Below are 7225 nucleotides of genomic sequence, written 5' to 3' on the forward strand. Positions count from 1 at the left end.
AGTGTGAGTTATATAAATGAGCGCCTTGGGTATGGGAAAGGGCTGATTGAGGTCGTGATCAGTTGGCTATCTATGTACAGGAGAGCACATAGAAGATAGAAAGCTGCTTTATACCTCTAGGAAGCTGCCTCATACCAATTCATCTAGTTCAGTATTGCCTACACTGACTGGCAGAAGCTCTCTGAGGTCTCAGATGCAGGACATTCCCAGCCCTACCTAGAGATGCCAGGGTTTGAACCTGGGATCTTCTGCATGAAAGCAAATGTTCTACCTCTGAGCTATGGCCCTTCCATCTATCTCAGTACTGTCTACACAAGTGGCCCACAAACTTTCCCCTCCATGGACCACTTGAAAACTACTGAGGGTCTTGGTGGACCAGTTAATGATTTTTCTGCCTGTTCTAGCAGTTGTAATGTGCTGTGCTAGGTGCCATATTATGTTTAATTGTATTTTGCAGACATGCCACACAGACCACCTGAATAAAGTCCCAGACCACTTGTGGTCCATGGACCACAGTTTGAGAACCACTGGTCTACACTAACTGGAAACAGCTCTCCAGGATTTCAGGCAGGGGTCTCTCCCAGCTTTACCTGGAGGTGCCAAGGATTCCATATGCATGCCAAGCAGATGCTCTACCATCTGTGGAATACGTTTCCCAGTGAGGTCCACCTGGCGCCTTCCTTGACATCTTTTTGGCACCATACAAAGACTTACCTTTTTTCCCAGGCATTTGATAGATGGAGATGATGGTGTCTGCTATGAGTATGCTGCCAAAGCTTCCTGTGGCTGTATGGGGGTGTTGTTGTTTTATTGCTTTGTTTTTATAGTATGATATATTTGTCTTTGGCTTTTTAACAATGTTGTAAGTTACTTGGGGACCTTCAGGTAACAAGGGACTAATAAATCTAAATAATTAATAAATTAATATTACTACCGAGCTACAGCCTTTCCTCAAACAGAGAGCCACATCCGAACATGGGCTAAGAGTTGAAAAGAGAAGGGAGTTTGAAATATAAACTCCAGCCACTCCAGCCACTCAGCCCTATTTCAAGTTGCATCCAGTCCCCTTGGAGCTGGGGCCACATGGGACTCCCCTCCACACAGTCCTCAAAGGAAAAACGCCTTATATTTGGGGACTAGGGTTGATAGCAGCAGAGAGCTCCCTTTCACACAAGACAGCCCAGCAAGCAAGGTTTCTCCTTAGCTGCAAATGAAGCACGGAGCATCATTTCTTCCATGGAAAGACTACATCCCATGATCCCTGGCAGGAAATGACACTTTGTGATTCATTTGCAAGAATAATGAATCCCCCACTTTCCTATCTGAAATGGAGCCTTCTGTCACCTATTAACTCTCCTTCTTCTCCAAGGTAAGGTTTCTGTGGGGAAGGTGGAAGGACTGGTAGGAAGAGCAGGGAACAGTGGAGGTGAGGAGGCATGGACATAAGAACATAAGAAGAGCCTGCTAGATCATGCCAGTGGCCCATCAAGTCGATCACCCTGATCTCACAGTGGCTAACCAGATGCCTATGGGAAGCCTCCCTGCAAGGGGAAGTGAGGGAGACTAACTGGAAAGGGGGAACACCAAGAAATTGGGCTTTTTGATCTTTTTCAAGCATTTGACCTGATTGCTCTAGAAGCCCAATTGATTTGGATGAGAGATGGAGAAGGAGACCACCAGCACAGCTGAGCTTCAGGACAGAGAATGACATGGTGGTGGCTCCTGTTCCCTATCGTGAATGGTCTGATCAGGACTCCAGTTGTGCTCAACAGCAGGATCACATCCATACCATACATCTAAAGCATTCAAAGCATATGGCTCTTCCCCCAAGAGTCCTGGGAACTGTAATTTACCCCCCACAGAGCTATAGTTCCAGCACGCTTCTCAAACTACAGTTCCCAGGATTCTTGGGAAGGAAACCCTGTGCTTTAAATGTGCTTTCGTTGTGGATTTGACTCAGGTAGGAGAGAAGGTGGCCACTGGACAATTCCATTACCAGATGGGATGGATTAGCCCCGAGGCAGTAAACTTCCTTGCAGCTTGATTGTAAATGCATGCCTTTTGTCTGATAAACAGAGAAATTCCCCTCCCTAAGACATGCTTCTGACAGAATACTTCCTTATACCACCAAATAAAATCCCTACCCTCTCATTATGTTATGCTGATGCTTACAAATCTACACGACACACAACTGCCTTGGGCACTGTATTACTTTGGAGAAGACAGAGAGAGAGAGAGAGAGAGAGACAGAGAGAGAGAGAGAGAAAGTACACTTCCCTAGGGAAGTAATACACTGAGCCAACTGCTGGTAAATCAACAATATGAAATAGGAAGATGGGTAGAAATACACGGCCTATCTACAGAAGAGCATCTGGTGAAGTTTTTGCCCCTGGAACACCGTCATTCGTTTGTTATTTAGGCTTTGTCAAGACACTTTCAAAAAGCAGCAGCTGGGAAAGGATAAATCAGTGGAAGTGAGCAGTAAGAATGCAGGGGTATTGAGAAGAACAGAGATAAATGCACATTGCTTGCTAGAAAAAACCCTGAAAGGGAAGATATAGGGTAATTGCTATTTAGGGGGCCCAGTTATAAGCACACACTTCATGCCTTAGGCCTGCACAACTTGTGACCAAAACTGGGAAAATGCAGCCCATCACATACTTCTTCTAGCCTATCATAAGTCTAATAGCAAGCTCTATTTTTGCAATCCCAGGAAGTCAGTAAAATGAAAGACAGAGCAAGTCACTGGTCGGCTGCTATACTGGTAGGCTGCATTGGTGCGGTAGGTCATAAGTTGTCTTTGCAGCCTAGGCATGGTGGAGTTCTATCCCAACATGAATCCAGGCTAGAACGATGGCTTCTGACTGGGACAGAAGAATTTAGTGTGCAGACCCAACAGTAAGGCTATTGTTGAGGGATACTTTTCCTTTGTTATTTTGCTGGCTTAGAGTGTTCTTAGAGGAAGGATATCATAACTAGAGTAATGATGATATGAGCAATATATCAGGAACAAAACAAAGACAAGCAAAACAGGAGGCAACCAACATACTTTGCTTGTAAGGACCTAACTAGATGTGACACTAACATGATTAGCATTCACCTTGCCTGCTTCAAAATTAAAAGCCAGTATTTTTGCTATCAAGACTGCAGCACACAGGGTGGGGAAATCTAACCCTTTCCTCCCCAGTCACAATCCCCATGAAATTCATTCCCTTCCATGTGGTAATTAGCACTGGGGTGGGGGGAGAATCATCCCATTGGTGCCAAAGGGAGCTCTATTTTGCCTAGGGTTGCTACACAGGGTTGGGGAGGTAGCTTTCCCACTGGATATTCCATAATTGTTATAATTACATTAACAATCTGCAAAACATGAATGCACAGATATGGACAAAATATGAATGCACAGGTATTTCGACAAGGGACCAAAGGCCCAGTAACAGTGAGAAGACATCTCTTCCTGCACATATCACAGGATAACAAGTGTCCTGACATGAAACACTTTTGAACTCAACCTGGTTGTTGGAAAAGAGGCATACAAATATTAAATCAAATCAAATGACAACCCTTAAGATGCACAATTTAAAACAGGGGAGGATGTGTATCCCATTGTAGTTGTTGATCACAAGAACACAGTATCAGTTCTGTCTTAGCATTTTAACAGACAGGTGCAAGGCCCTTGTGTGTGTGCCTAGTCTTGTTATCAATCACTGTGAAGTTTTAAAGAGTTACGTTTCTTTTTCAAATAAGCCTCTCTCAGACAAGCAATGGGTAGATCTTGTTATGCTGTCCTGGCATCAAACTAGTGAAAAAAAGCTAGTGAAAAAGTAAGCCTAAAGCTCGATTTGTCAACCTTTCTTCTTAATCAGTCTTTAGAAACCAAAACTAGAAAGTAGTTGGGAGAGCAACTGAGGTTGTTTAACTGAAATTCACAGTAAAATATTTCGGGGGGGGGAGATGTGCAGGCTGGAGGGGAAAACTAGATTCCAAACTAGATTCAGGTCCAAACTAATTGTGTGAACACAATTAACATGCATTTTTATGCTGTCATGGAGAAGCCTGAACAGTGGCAGCACAGTGCAGGAGTGGGGGGAGGGGAGGCATGGTGCTGCCGCTGTCTTCCTCTCCCTGCCATGATCCCAACAAGAATCTTCTCTCTCAAGCTGCAATTTCAGCCTTATACTAGACAATTCTCCTGGTCACCAGGGATTCCATGCATGTGAGTATGTGGGCTGATGGAAGAAGGACAGATCACTAATTGCCATGGGCCGCTGGAGGAAGAGCACATTGATTTCTATACTAGGCACAGAGAAAAGAGTAGCATGGAAACCAAGTCAGCTGGTGGTAGGAATGGAAAGATGTGTCAGTTTCATTTCTCTCACTTTCTCATTTTTCCAGTCTTCAGTTCTACACATTTCTGCAATTTGTGATTCTTTTTAATTTAAAAAAGACATTTCTCCAGCATTTTAATACAGATTTCTCTTAATGAACACATTTTTGTAAGGGGTTTTGACTAATGTACACATTTGTTGTCACATAATGCATTTTGGCATATTATTTTCAGTCATATATTCATTTTATGCACACTTTCCCGTGTTTTTGTTTGGCTGGCAAACTGCATCACAAAATTCGAATCAATGCGAATTTCAAAAGAAGGCTGTGTTTCGGTTCTCATATTGTTTCAGAAAGTGTGGATTTGATAAACTCAGCTTGAAATGTGAACTGAATGGAAATTCTTGCCCGTTCCTAGCTGGCAGAGAAGTCAGTCATCTTGGTAAGAGGCTTTCAAAAAAAAAAAAAACTAGCCTGCAAGAGGCTAGTTTCCATGCTGGCTATAGAAGAGGCAAATTCCCTTCTTTTGCAGACAGCAAGGAAATGTAGGCTACTAACCCCTTAGCAGGCTAATAAACAAATTGTTACCCTGTTTTTGCAGGGTAGTGACGTTCATGGGTATATTTTAGGGATAGAGGAGCAATTCATTCGGTCTGCTTTTTGCAGTGGGCTGTCCTATCTGACAATCTTGAACTTGCTTGCAGATTGGAACACAACTCATAGTTAGATCACACACCTCCAGATTTTGCTATGCAGTTTTAGTGCAGGAAAAGTGTACTCACCCCAAAAGTTTGTTATGTAAAAGGTGCATCCAAAATGTGTATTATACAGATTAATGCCTTGAAACGCATTGAAAAGTATGCATTTTACATTCAAAAAAGCATATTTTATGTAACAAGAGCATACAAAATGCATACAATTTTGTGGACCTTATGTACATTTTCAAAAAATCTCCACTAAATGGGACAGTATGTATCTATGATTGAGCATCAGCAAGACTAAAATGGATTGGAATTAGCTGCTCATCCCATTCCTCATTTATTTACAAGATAGTGCTGTTTTGAATTTCAAGGGAAGCTCCCATTGATGCCATCATAGAGGAGATATTTGTCTGTGGCAGCCAACGCTATTGCAAAACTCACCCAATCAATGTGCAAAGAAACAGTTAACAGTGGCTGCAACGCAATTTTCATTGAAGCAGTTAAAACGTCTATAGCACTGTACAATGTCCAGTCAATAGACAATAAATAGTTCACATTTTGCTAGTCATGAGCAGTGTCAATAAACCAGAATGCAGGAAAAAGGCAATTACAGGACGAGGTGAACAAAGAATTATCATTGCTGATAAAACCAGACTATCAGCTAAATTCAGCTATATTCAAGTGGCTACAAATTCAAAAGTGAATCAGATCAAGAGCAAACAAGCAACTTATTTTGGGGGAAATGCTTTCATAGACATAGACCACTGTAAGAAGCAGAAGAAACTGTATTTTTATTTAATAAGTTTGAACACTATTTTAGAGATGCTTAAAAAAAGGAAAAAAAGAAATTCCATGGATTTAACTTGGGAGTGTACTTTCTAATGTACCTTTGGCCCTCCAGATATTGCTGGACTACAACTCCAGTCATGTTGATGGGAGCTGGAGTACAACCCATCTGGAAAACCAGTTTCCCCACCCCTGTTTTAATTTTTTTTACACATTAAAACTCCTCCACACTTTTAATTCACCATTATGAGCATGACTGGTCTTTAAGGTGTCCACAAATTCTGGTCAGGCAGTAAGTGAGCAAAAACAGGGTCTTTCTGGCAGTGGCACCATAATTCTGGAACAGCCTTCCAAAGACTTTTGGTTGATACCTAATTTGCTGTCGTTTAGACATAAGAGAAAAACAATATCTCTCTTCCTCTGCCTTCACCCCAGCTATTATTAAATGACTCATTGTAGTCTCTGTTTTAATGCTGTTTGTGCTTTTTAGCCCCACCCCTTTATTTATGTTGTGTCAGCTTTAACTGCTGTTTTATTGTTTAATCTAATGGATTTTTAACTGTTAAACATCTCAGGGGAGGGTTATGTTTAAAGACAGGATCGAAATATTTTATATAAATAAATAGCCACTTGCTTGGCTTTTTTAAAACTTTTGCCCACAGAATGGCTCTAATCTCCAAACTGTGTTTCTATAAGTGCAGTCCTATACATACCTACACCAAAAACTAATTCAGTTTAATGGGGTTTACTTACTTCCAGGCAAGTGATCAGGGGATTGTCAACACAGTTTCAAATTCCATTTGTTGACATCCATCAATATAGTGTATCTTAGTTTACTGGAGATATCATTATTGTTGTTCTATGCTTTCAAGTCGATTATGACTTATGGTGACCCTATGGTGAATCTTTGGGTTTTCATGGTAAGAGTTATTCAGAGGTGGTCTGCCATTGCCTTCCCCTAAGCCTACGGCACCCGGTATTCTTAGGCGGTCTCCCATCTAAGTACTGACTAGGCCTGACTCTGCTTAGCTTCCGAGATCAGACAAGATCAGGTGTATTCAGAGTAGTATGGCTGTAGGCACTGGAGATATTACCGCATTCAAAAGACAGAGAAGATTTTAAGGATTTATATCCATATGGTTTATTCAGTTTAGGATATGGAGATTGCTCTAAATGCCACATACATTGGGTTATTATCATGGGGGGGATAGAATAAAAGAGGATAACGGTAACCCACTAAACCTTTTCAATGTTAAAAGCCACTCAGGTGCAATCTTCACAAGTTAGTATAATTCTTTCTAAATATGTGCATGCTGTTTCCTAGAGCTTAATAAAGGGCTTAGTAAGGGAGGACAACAGTAAACAAGGCATTTGAAAGACTTGAGTCTTCAATAAGGAATCCTCAACAC

At 41.6% G+C, this 7225-nt stretch overlaps 1 pseudogene; it reads right to left on the reverse strand.

Annotated features, from left to right (window-relative positions):
• Positions 1-6777: 6777 nt before the first annotated feature.
• LOC133365723 (5S ribosomal RNA) lies at positions 6778-6896 on the reverse strand (annotated as a pseudogene).
• Between the last annotated feature and the right edge of the window lie 329 nt (positions 6897-7225).

Source organism: Rhineura floridana, chromosome 10 (assembly GCF_030035675.1).
Source record: "Rhineura floridana isolate rRhiFlo1 chromosome 10, rRhiFlo1.hap2, whole genome shotgun sequence".
Lineage (NCBI taxonomy): Eukaryota > Metazoa > Chordata > Lepidosauria > Squamata > Rhineuridae > Rhineura > Rhineura floridana.